At 39.2% G+C, this 12946-nt stretch overlaps 1 protein-coding gene across 9 annotated transcripts in view; it reads left to right on the forward strand.

The window, feature by feature from the left end:
- IMMP1L (inner mitochondrial membrane peptidase subunit 1) overlaps nt 1-12946 on the forward strand; it is a 73752-nt gene that overhangs the window by 8145 nt on the left and 52661 nt on the right. For 6 of the 9 annotated variants that reach the window (XR_012159369.1, XR_012159367.1, XR_012159366.1 and 3 more), the window contains exons 2-3: nt 4440-4545; nt 4685-4718. The exons of 1 other annotated variant lie outside the window; for it this stretch is intronic. The gene's annotated coding sequence lies outside the window, so the exon portion shown is untranslated. The remainder of the gene's footprint in view (nt 1-4439; nt 4546-4684; nt 4719-12946) is intronic. 2 more of the 9 variants (XR_012159371.1, XR_012159368.1) reach the window with 1 other exon arrangement.

The raw sequence follows: 12946 nt of genomic DNA on the forward strand, positions 1-12946 counted from the left end.
CTCCTCAAATGCTGATGAGGACCAGCAGCTCAGCATTGCTCCAAGCACGGGATCGCTTGATGTGTGGAGCAGGCATGGCCACCTGGAAAGATGCGCTTAGACCACTGCATGTGTCACCGAGCAAACAGGAAGGGGTCTTTAAAAATTCCCAAGGAATTTAAGGGACTCACGGTTGGTCACCTGAGGGAGGGCAGTAGTGTTCAAACCGATGACCAGAGAGGCAAGAACAGGCATTGTGGGATACCTCCTGGAGGCCAATCGCAGCGCTGTAATCGACCAGGGTGTCTACACTGGCACCGCGGCGCTGTACCCCTGGCGCAGAAAGCTCTATGCTTCTTGTCGGGGTGTTTTTTTTTTTACAGTGGTGCAACTGCGCAGTTTCTGTGCACTAAGTGCCCTGGCAGTGTGTACACCTCAGGAGTTACACCGCAGAAAGCTGCTTTACTTCGCAGAAACTTGTCAGTGTAGACAAGGCCTTTGTTTGGAACAGAGTCATATGAAGGTGAATGAGCAATTGTTTTTGAGCAGACACATTCAAGTTGTTTTGATTCTAGACACATCCAAGTATCCAACTATATTTGTTAAAAAGATTACTTAAAAGAAAAAGATGAGGAGGAAATGAGTAATAAATAGAGAATGGTAGTTAGTCATATTCATCAGAAGTCCAAGTGTAGGTCTTTGGGATAGATAACCACAAACACATTTACAATGCTTGTGCTGTCATTTGAAACTAGGGATAAATATAATTTTACTTATATAGCACTTTTAAATCAATTTCTTTTCTCTGCTGATTTGTAAACCCTTGCTTGGAATGAATAATGTATTACATTTTATGTTACAATTGAGGGCAAGAAAATTGTGAGTAGTGGACTATCCCATTCCCCTTCCTAGGCGTGCTATGGAGTGGACAGATACAAAGCACGATAAAGGGGTAGTTGCTTGAGAATCAAGCAGGTATTTCACAATGCTTCATTTTACTTTTAAGTAAATGTTTTGGTTTAGTTTGACTTGTTGTCCATTGAAGAGAAAGGGCAATAATTCATATTGTAAATCTCAGCAAGAGACGCTGCTGTGTTTAATTACACTAGTTATCAAAATTATAAACAGCATAAACTACTTCTTCAGCATAAGAACTGGATTTTTAACATTAATACGATATCCCAGCATGTTCTTAAAATGTTACATTTTCAAGAACTATTCTTAAGGCAATAGAGGTAGCTAAAATTTGAAAAACATACCCAATTTTTTAGAAGAATTTATTTTCAAGTAGCTGTAACTGAAAATATTGACCACACAAAATGACCTTATGAAAACAAATTGTTTTCTAACTGAAAATAACCTTGTTTGAAAGAAACAAAAGCAGTATAATTCACAGTTTCATCCAGTGGTTTTCAACCTGGGGTCTGCTGACTATGTCTAAGATTTCCAAAGTGGTCCCACACCTCCATTTGAAATTTTTTAGGGGGCCTCAAATGAAAAATGGTTGAAAACCACTGATCTAGACACGAGAGGTCAACACTAAGGCCCCTTTTGTAGTTGGTCATGGAAACCATGTTGCTCTGTCTAACAAGAGCCATATTTAAACATGGTTCATGAGAAAGGTGCTAACATGTTTTTCTTAGCCAATGTAGATAGGACCCATGTAAGAAAAATATTGTTTATAAAGACACAATGACTGTCTTCTGAACTACTGTAGCAGGAGCTTGTGTGTACTCATGAGTCTTCTATTCATTTTCAATGTAGACTGATAAGACCAACTAAATCAAGGCAGATTTTTCTAAGAGACTATTGGGACTATTTACATGTTTACATTGGGACTATTTACATGTTTAAAGTGAAGCATGTCCCTAAGTGTATTGTTCCTAAATGGGAGCCTCAGTGCCTTTGTGAGGAGGCTTTTGGGCCATGTTGTTCTGACAAAGTTTTCTGTGGGGTGATTTGCTTTTATTGTATCTCATGGAGTCTCTCCTAATTCTGGTGTGTCTGTGCTTGTGAAGGCTTTTAATGTTGCCTATATCACTGATAACTAAGCCTATGATCCCATTAACACTTTCATACAGGCTTAACTTTAAGCATGTAAGTGGGCCCATTGACTTTATTAAAGTCAGTAAGATCACTCATTTGCTTAAAATTAGGCATATGCTTAAGTGCTTTGCTGGATCAAGGTTGGAGTGCTGAGCACTTTGCAAGATCAAATTGGTATAGCAAAGTAAGTGGAAAGGAGCAAAAATGGTATTTATGTTTTAAGTATGTAATGTGATGCAAGTCCATTTATAGTGTGCTTGTCATCACAGAGGACTGTAACAAGTGAGTATCTGATTATAAAATTCTGTTTACAACATCTGCTATAAACTTGTTGTTTTGTATGGGAAGATTCATCTCAAATTATTAAAAGAATAATTGGCTAAACAGTCATGGATTATGGTCTTTATTTTTCCTGATATTTAGGCCAGTGATGATTTATTTTTCAAGAGTAATAATCAATTTTTCAGTCTTCCATTAATTACACCAAAAAATTTGTACATCTTCCTAGCTCAACATTCTAAAAGATAAATTCCCAGCAAGTGTGAGAGGTCATTAAGGCTTGTTAAACCTATCTTCAAACAAGACTCACCAAAATCACAATTTTAGCTATTTTTGGCCTGTATATCCCAAATATTTCTCTGGCCCTTGCTACTGCAGTATCTGAGAACTTTTAACATCTTTATCCTCATGACATTTTTGTGAGGTAGGGAAGTACTATTATCCCTACAGAAGGTGAACTGAGGCGCAGAGGAACTAAACAACTTGCCTAAGATCACACAGGACGTCTGTGGCACAGCAGGGAATTGATCCTGGGTGTCCCAGGTTGTAGGCTAACACTCTAACCACCGGGCCATCCTTCCTTATGTATATTATAAATACTTTACTTTGGTGGGGTTATAACAATTTTAACTAAAAAACATATATATAAAATATATTGTAATTTTATAGGAGTAACAGAACAGTTTCCATTGTCTCCAGAGTACTCTAGACTGACCAGATTAATAGCATGGGACATGTATTAAAAATAAATGTATTTTGACACTGACTTCTTCTGAGGGAACTCCTTTGAGCCTGAATAAGGACTGCAGGGATGGGCCTATACTCAGGAGTATGCTGCTAAAATTAAAATGTAGCCAGACATTTTATTTTAAGAAATTGCATTCAAAAGATGGAAGAATTTCTATTAAAGGCTTTGTGTATAAGTGATACTTACAACATTTTGAAAGTATTTTTTTAAATAACAAGACATATAACTAATGTGATACTAAGAAACCTGTGGCATAACAATTATAAAACCTATGGTATTTCTCTGTAATTGGAAGAACATTTGTGGTTTATAGTACAGAAGTAATGTCTCACTTGTTGAAAAAGTGACTGTGCATTTGGGCCCTATAGTCTCCTACCCAAGGATTAGTAGATTTCTTTTTGCACTTAAACTACATTCTGTCTATGCTTGCTCTTTTTGTATTAAAGTTTCATCCACATTACAAGTTTAATCATGTGTTAGCACATTGTTTGCCATGGTTACATACATATGTATTCCGACACTGATTTTTGAGAACATAGCAATTGCCATATTGAATCAGATCAGTCGTCCATCAAGTCTAATATCCTGTCTTTGACAATTTCTAGCACTAGATATTTCAGAACAAGAGTAAGAAGTCCACAGCAGGGAGTTATGGGATAAAATACCTCCTAAAAGTTTCCTTCTGCTCCCCAATAGTTAGAGGTTGGTTTAAGCCCTGCTATATGAGGCTTTATATCCCTCCTGAAATTAATGATTTTTTTTTAAATATTTACTGTGGAGGTTCTTGTTAGTCATATATATGTCTAAACCCTTTTGCCTCCTCAGATCATGGACCCAAAGATACACTGTGACAATGAGTTCCACAGACTGATTGTGCATTGTGTAAAAAAGTGTTTCCTTTTATCCGTTTTGACTTTGAAACTTTTCATTGAATTTGCCTTTGTTCTTGTGTTATTAATAGATTCCAGGCCAGAAGGAACTATTGTGATCATCTAATCTGATTTCCTGTATAAAACATGCCATAGAACTTCCCTGAAAAAATTCCTAGAGTGTATCTTTTAGGAAAAATCAAGTCTTGATTTAAAAACTGCTCACAATGGAGAATCCACCTCGACCTTTTGTAAATTGTTCCAATGGCTAATTACCCTCACTGCTAAAAATTTACGCCTTATTTCCGGTCTCAATTTGTCTAACTTCAACTTCCGGCCATTGGACTGTATTACACCTTTCTCTGCTAGATTGAAGAGTTCATTATCAAATATTTGTGTCTCATGTAGGTACTCATAGACTGTAATAAAATCACTCCTTAACCTTCTCTTTGTGACGCTAAGCTCCTTAAGTATACTAGTATAAGCCATGTTTTCTAATCCTTTAATCATTCTTATAGCTCTTCTTTGAACCCTCTCCAGTTTATCAATAACGTCTTGAATTGTGGATGACAGAACTGGGGACACAGTATTCCAGCAGCACTCACACAAGTGCCAACTACAGAGGTAAAATAACCCCTCTACTCCTACTCTAGTTTCCCTTGCTTATGCATGAAAGGATTGCATTAGCCCTTTTGGCCACAGCATTGCCCTAGGAGCTCAAGTTCACCTGATTATTGACCATGACTCCCAAATCTTTTTTCAGAGTCACTGCTTCCCAGGATAGAGTCCCCCACTGTGTAAGTATGGCCTACATTCTTTGTTCCTAGATGTTTACATTTACATTTAGTCAGATTAAAATGCATATTGTTTTCTTGTGCTCAGTTTGTTAAGAGATCCAGATCACTCTGAATCAATGACTGGTCCTCTTCCTTATTTACTAGTCCCCCAATTTTTGTGTCAAAGTTTGCAGATGATTTTATGTTTTCTTCCAGGTTCTTGACAAAAATGTAAAATAGTGTAGGGCTAAGAACAAATCCCTGTGAGAACCCCATTAGAAAAATACCCATCTGATGATGATTCCTTATTTAGAATTAAGTTTTGAGACCTATCGGTTAGCCAGCTTTTAATCCATTTAATGTGTGCCATATTAATTATATATTGTTCTAGTTTTTTTGATCAAAATGTCGTGTGGTGCCAACTCAAATGCCTTACAGAAGTCAAAGTATATTACATCAACACTATTACCTTTATCAACCAAACATGTAATCTCATTAAAAAAGACATCAAGTTAATTTGACAGGATTTATTTTCCATAAATCCATATATACTATATTACTCTAATTCTTTATTAATTGAGTTCTATATTTGTTGGTCCATTATCTTGGAGATAATGAATCGATGGCAGACTGACAGGACTATAATTCCCCAGGTCATCCTGTTTTCCCTCTTAAAATATTGGCCCAACATTAGCTTTCTTCCAGTCTTCTGGAACTTCCCCAGTGTTCCAAGACTTAATTAAAGTCTACATTAATGGTCCAGTAAGCTCTTCAGCTGGCTCATTTAAAACTCTTGGGTACAAGTTGTAAGGATTTGCTGATTTTAAAATGTCTAACTTTACTAGCTGCTGTTTAACATCCTCCCGAGATACCAGTTATCATATGACATGACTACATCATCTCTTTTTTTCCCAAATACAGAACAGAAATATTTATTGAACCCTTCTGCCTCATTACTGATAATTTTACCATTTCCATCTGCTAATGGACCAATACCATTGTCAGGATTCTTTTTGTTCCTAATATACTTTTAAAAACTCCTTAATGTTCTTAACTCTGTTGGTCATAGATTTCTCATTGTTCCTTAGCTTCCCATACCAATTTTCTATATTTCCTAACTTCTGATTTATGTTCATTAATATCAGCTTCCCTTTTCTTATAGCTCCCTTCACTTCCCCTCTAAACCAGGTTGATTTTTTAACCAGTGTGGCCTTCTTCCTCGATTTCGTGATTGTGGCTTTTTGGGCTTCTAATAAAGTGTTCTTAAACAATTCACAATTATCAGTCACATTTTTCTGATTAAATTTTCCTTTCAGCTGATTTGGCTCATAATTGTTTTCAGCTTTTGAAATTTTCCCTTTTAAAGTACCAAGTATATGTATTTCTGGTCTGGACTTTATTCTGTTGGCACATTATAAATGTGATTAAGTCACAATCACTTGTACCTAAACTAAATTAATTTTTAGTTCTGTGATCAGTTCCTCTTTATCTGTCAAGACAAGGTCTAATATAGAATTCTCCCATGTTGGATGCAGCATTTTTTGATTTAGGCATCTATTATCTATAATATTTAGAGGTTCCAAGGATATTTTATTACTAGCACCATGAGGCCTTATGCCACTCAAATACAAGTCCCCCATAATCACACAGGTTTTTTTCTGCTTCACATTAGAGGTAGATGCATAAGGAGCAAGGCATTCTGTTCCCTAGTGTGATTTGGTGGTTTGTAGACATAAACTAGTGTACCATTTTGTGCTTTCTTTGTTAGGACATTGATCCATAGGCATTCAGATCATTTCTTTCTTCATTACCAGTAACTTGGAAACATGCAATGCCATTTTTGACATAATACGACTCCTCCTCCCCTTTTGCCAACTCAGTTCTTCCTGTATAGGGTATAACCATTGATTTTTAACATTCCAGTCATGCAGATCATCCCATTGTATTTCAATTATAGATCAAATTTATGCTAATAAATGAGCAGTACCCATTCCTCTTGTTTGTTATCTGGGCTCCTAGCATTGGTGTATAGCCATTTAAAGAATTTCTTCTCTTCATGTCCTTTTGTTCCTTCATTAATTTTGTTCTCAACATCTTTATTTTTGTGCTACATGAGTTTTCAGTCTTCCCTCTTTTTATCCTCCCCTTTTATTATGAGATTGAGTGAACAGAAGCTCCTGATCTACGTTTTCAAAGCCATTAATATTTTGTATACATATAAGGTGAATGGAGTTAAATCAAAACAATTTAAATAATTAATAATCATGATTTAAGTCGGCAAGCAGGAAACCTTGATTTAAATAATCAGTTTTAATTTTGTTTTGCATTTGTAATTTTTTAGTTGTTTTCCTAAAGAAAGGATGATTTTTATTTGTTGTTAACCATTAACATATTGATTTGCAACTAAATATAGACTTCATATTAAATTTGGTGGTGGAATTTTTGTTTGTTTTGTTTTTTGCTAAACAGGAAAATACACAAATATACACGCATTTATTTAGGTAATTATATAGCTTAACTCACATTCAGTGTCTTAATTTTTACATTTTTTGCCATGTTAGAAAATGGTGAATGGATGTAATTCTTATTTACTAGAGGATTAATTTTTTACTTGTGATTTGTGAAAAGCTGTATTTGGATGGAAAACCAGCAATTTAATTGTTTAATTTAAATGTTATGGATACACAAGAAAAAAGTTTTTCAAAACATGAACTGATTGTCTCTGGTCACTATGTCCTTCAAGATTTTAGAACTAGTAGATCTTATCCACTCTCCCCTATTTTTTTTCAAGATTGGAAGAAGAAATCAAGCTTTCTTGGTTTTTCAGCTCCCAATTGGTTTCTTAGTGTTGAATAAACTAAAATGAAGAAAATATTCTCTAACTGCAGAAGAGGTTACTTCTGTCAAAAGATGGTCTAGCACTTCAACAGACTCTGGTTTCAGGTGCTTAGCCAGTGACCGCCACCAATTCAGTAGTCTGAATTTTTTTAAAACTTGTCAGCAAACATGTACTGTTTAACGTTTTGTATTTAATTTCTATTATTTTAATAGATTATAAGAAGTTTAGGCCTTAGCATATGTTGTCATAATTTCAAATTGAATTTTAAATAGGCATTTAAAAAAAAAACCCAGTATTTACATTTTTTAAAAAAAATTTCAATTGTTATTTATCTACCCTATATACTTGTATCATCATTATTCAGCTTCTCCTTAAGGTAAATAATACCAGTCATTTCAATCACTCCATAAGACAGTTATTTTATGCCCCTAATAGTTTACTGAACCCCATCTATTTCTGCTATATTCTTTTTGTGATGAGGTAAGCAGAACTAAACACGGAATTCCAGGTGAGGATCTGCCAGTGATTTATATATTTTCATTATATTTTCTGTATTATTTTCCATCCCACTTTATACATCCTAGTAATTTGTTTGGCTTCTTGACTAGTGCTACATACTAAGTCCTAATCTTTTTCTTGAGCTGATATAGTTAATAGAACTCAACTTTAATAGCTCAATTATTACATTTTGAGTTAGTTTGCATTTGTCACTAGTGAATTCATCTGCTATCACATTGCCTATTTGCCTAGTTCGGGAAGGTCATCCTGAAATTCTCACTCTTCTCTGGTCTTGATTAACCTCAGTAACTGTGTCTTCTGAAAATGCTGCCACCTCTCTACTCCATCCTCTTTCCAGGTGATTAATAAAGACATTGTATTGCTAGTGTGTATAAGACAGTTGAAGGGAACAGAGTTAAACTAATTATAACACTATTTTACGTACAAATATAGCTGAGTTGGGGAGGACCCAGTAACAACACTATTCCCCTCCCGCCCCGACCAGTTAAAAAGTCATTTACCCTTTTAATGTGGATGGGACTTAATCATGTTCTTGCAACTACAAATTTTAACAAGATAACCCGTTCACTGGCAGTTACATTTATAATGTACAAAGGTCTTAACACAGTTATAGAACTTCATATGAAAAAGAGTTCAAATATAGATGCCGCTAGGCATGACAGACAACTTATGCTAGCATGCAGTTATACTTTTTAATATGGACTGGTTATACTTTTAATATGAGCTGTAGCCTCAATTATCTTCAGTTAAATTTTCTTTTAAACTCACAAGGTCATGTGACGTCAGCCAACAGGAGAACTCCAGCAGCCAATTTGGATACATACATTGAGCACTTTCTTCAATTTTTAGTTTAAAAATTGTTTAAAAGACTTTTCTAATTTTTTAAATTTTGTGCTCACTCCCCCTCCCCGCACCAGATCTGTGTCCTGCACTGGGTTAGTTAACATCAGAAGAGCAGAGAAATGTATCTTAAATGCTTTACTAAGTATGGAAAATACTTAAATGTTTCAGATATAGGCCTCTCTGTCTTCAGTGTGGTACATGATCAAAGTCATCTTGCAGATCTGCACTAAGACATATTTGGATCACATGTCGTACGCAATAGCTAGCTGGTCAACAACTTCTCATCCACAATTGCTATGAACACAGAGCACTCTCCCAATTTCCCGAGCAGGCTAACGCTGGGACTTAGGAAGATTGCCACTTACTGACCATCTTCTCTCTTCTTTGTCTCTTCTCTCTATTTTATTCTGTTATTGTCCTTTTTTTGTTTTCATTTTCTTTCTTTTTTTTACTTTTATTCAGTTTTGTTCTCCTCTTGTACGCTGATGGCTTCCACTCCTCTTATGCTCACTGATAGCTTCTTTTCTGCAAACTCTAGACCTTTTTACTCATGTTGTAGTCTCCTTGTCCTTCGTGTCTTTCCATGTTAACTGCTCTTCACTGATCGTTAAAAGTCTTATTTGTATTTCACTTATTAGTAGGATCAGAACAGTAGGAGGTGGGACAGATAGAGGTATGTCACCCAGTCTCCAAAAAAAGTAGACATCTGCCCTGTACTTGGTCCTTTTCTTCATTCAAAGTGATTTTATTTGAGCCAAATTCATCCCTGATGTAAGCCTATTGAAGTCAATGGGTTTACACCAGGGATGAACTCGGCTCTTTTACAGTGGCTTTTACATGCATTGAGTCATCTCATTATATGATACATTTCTTGGAAAAAATGAGTTTGATAAACAGATAATTGATTAAATTATGCAGTAGTGGCTCTTTGAACAATTGTTTATTCCTTTTAGGTTTTATAGGTGCATATTAATTTTTGACAAAAGGATAGTTGGAAAAAATTAAACAAAAAGTAAGCAAGATTTGATACTCATAGTGAGGCCTCCTGGTTAGAGTTGAACATTAGCAAACATATTCAGGGTTATCCAGCACATATTACAGTTTTTTGCTCGGTAAATATCTGGCAATTTACAGTACAGTAACTCCTCACTTAACATTGTAGTTATGTTCCTGAAAAATGCGACTTTAAGCAAAATGATGTTAAGCGAATCCAATTTCCCCTTAAGAATTAATGTAAACGGGGGGGGGGAGGGTATTTTTTCCCAGGAAAATTTTTTTCACCAGACAAAAAAAACTATATTTTATTTTTATATCTATCTATCTATCTATATATACACACAATATATATATAAGTTTTAAACAATTTAATACTGTACACAGCAATGATGATGGTGAAGCTTGGTTGAGGTGATGAAGTTAGAGGGTGGAAGAGGGTGGGATATTTCCCTTCCTGCTAAGTGATGAACTAGCATTCGGCTGAGCCCTCAAGGGTTAACATGTTGTTTGTTAACACTCTACAAGGCAGCACCAATAGAGGGAGGGGAGACACCATGGCAGACAGAGACACACGCCCTGTGTGTGTGTGTGTGTGAGAGAGAGAGATGTGCATTGCCCCTTTAAGTATGCTGACCCCATTCTAAGTACATTGCCTTTAAAAAAAATCAGGAAGTTGAAACAGCAGCTGCATCTAGCAAGCGCTCTCTGTCCTGAGCCCTGTCCTGTCCCCACCCTGCTTTATATGGAAAAGGGGTAAGGGGGGGGCAGGAGTAGGGGGACACCCTGACATTACGCCCCCTTCTTCCCCTCTCCCCTGCACAGCAAGCAGGAGGCCCCCAGGAGCAGCTCCAAGGCAGAGGGCAGGAGCAGCACCTGGCAGTGGGGGGAGGGACAGCTGAACAGCGGGGCAATTGGTAGCCTGCTGGGCAGCTGCTGCACAGGGAACTTAGGGGAACAGGGAGCTGATAGGGGGCTGCCGGTCCACTCTGGTTCCAAGCTCCCACCAGCTAGCTGCAACGGGCTGCTCTTCTTGCAAGCAGTGGACAAAGCAGGTGGCTGCCAAACACATTATAAGGGAGCATTGCACAACTTTAAACGAGCATGTTTCCTAATTGATCAGCAATGTAACAACAAAACAGTGTTAACCGGGATAACTTTAAGTGAGGAGTTACTTGTATTTGTTTCTTTAAACTCTGATGAGTGAATGTATAGTTTGCAAAAGGTACAAGATTTGGTAGGTTTGAAGACTGATTTTTTTTAAGTCACCAAAAAGTATTCTAGACGCAGCATAAATTGTAAGAAGAAGTTAGTTCCACATGCCCATCCAATCCTTAGTCTCTTCACTGAAACTGGCAAAAAGGTTACTTATGCAGGACTTACTGGTCTGTTTTTGGGACCTACTATTGCCTCAGTTTCTCCTTCTGCAATGCATCAAATAGACCAACATCAAATTTGGTATTTTCACAGTACTACTCTGCATAAGCACTGACTCCTTCGGTGCTCCAGCCCCGGAGCACCCATTGGAAAAAAACAGCGGGTTCTCAGCACCCACCGGCAGTCCCACTGATCAGCTCTTCCCGCTCCTGCCCACCGGCAGCCCCTCCGATCAGTGCCTCCCCCTCTCTCCCAGCACCTCCTGCCTGCTGTGGATTAGCTGTTTACAGGTGTGCAGGGAGTGTTGGGGGAAAGGGAGAGAAATGAGGGTGGGGAGTGGTGGAGGTGGAGCCTGGGTGGGAAGTAGTGGGGTGCGGTGGGGCCTTGGGGAAGTGGTGGAGTAGGGGTGGGACCTGGGCGGATGGGGATCGAGCACCCCTGGGGAAAGTGGAATGTCAAAGCATATGCTACTCCCCCTTTGGTTGTAGTTCATTACAATAGAACAACACTCAAAATCTTCCAGCCTTCTTCATCGGGGTAATTAGTACTTTCAGTTTATAAAAAGCTATAGCATCCAGGCTCACAAGGTGGGATCCATGAAAAGACATAGGTGTTCCAATGCTGAGAGTCACAGCATCTGTCTTTTAGGCAGCTAGAAAATCACAGGAACAATGCTCAGTCCACAAGCCAAGTTAGGCTCCTAGGCTACCCGTACAATGAATGCGGGGAGAGAGGTGCCTGACAATGCAATCCACAAAAGCCAGGCATGTTAGTTGGGAAACCATCTATGCTGGCTAGTGGGAGATGCCAATAACGGGTGTTTACTAAGCCCCACCCTTCTCTTGGACATAGATGTCTAAGTCCAGACTGCAGGGAGGTGCCTGTCTGCTTAGCGATTCACAAACAGGAACTCACTGCCTGGAGTCAGGTGGTTTAGGCATGTAAAGCATTTCTTGCAGGAATGAGTTATATGCTTGCCTCACTGCACACAAAATAGCTGGAGGAGGAGCCCACTCTATAATGTTTAGTCCAGTGGTTAGAGCAGGGGTGGGCAAACTATGGCCCGTGGGCCAGATACGGCCCTTCAAGGCTTTGGATCTGTCCCGCGGGATTGCCACCCCTGTGGTACCGCAGGCCCCACTCTGCTCCAGGAAGTGGTGCCCGCCACGTCCCTGCGGCCCCTGGGGGAGGAGAGGCAGAGGGCTCCACAAGCTGTTCTTGCCTGTGGGTACCTCCCCCGAAGCTCCCATTGGCCGGGAATGGGGAACCGCAGCCAATGGGAGCTTCGGGGGAGGTACCCACAGGTAAAAGCAGCGTGTAGAGCCCTCTGCCTCTCCTCCCCCAGGGGCCGCAGGGACGTGGTGCTGGCCGCTTCCCGGAGCAGTGTGGGGCCAGGGCCAAGGCAGGCAGGGAGCACCCGGTGCACGCCACTTCAGGTAAGGGGCGCCTATCCTGAGCTCCCTGTTGCACCCTAACCTTCTGCCCTGAACCCCCTGCTGTACCCCACACCCCTCCTGCACCCCAACCCCCTTCCCTGAGCCCCCTGCCACATCCTGCAACCCAACTCCCTGCCCTGAGCCCCCCTGCCACACCCTGCATTCTTCCTGCACCCCAACCCCCTTCCCTGAGCCCCCTGCCACATCCTGCAACCCAACTCCCTGCCCTGAGCCCCCCTGCC

The sequence above is a fragment of the Lepidochelys kempii genome, chromosome 6, assembly GCF_965140265.1.
Source record: "Lepidochelys kempii isolate rLepKem1 chromosome 6, rLepKem1.hap2, whole genome shotgun sequence".
Classification (NCBI taxonomy): Eukaryota; Metazoa; Chordata; order Testudines; family Cheloniidae; genus Lepidochelys; species Lepidochelys kempii.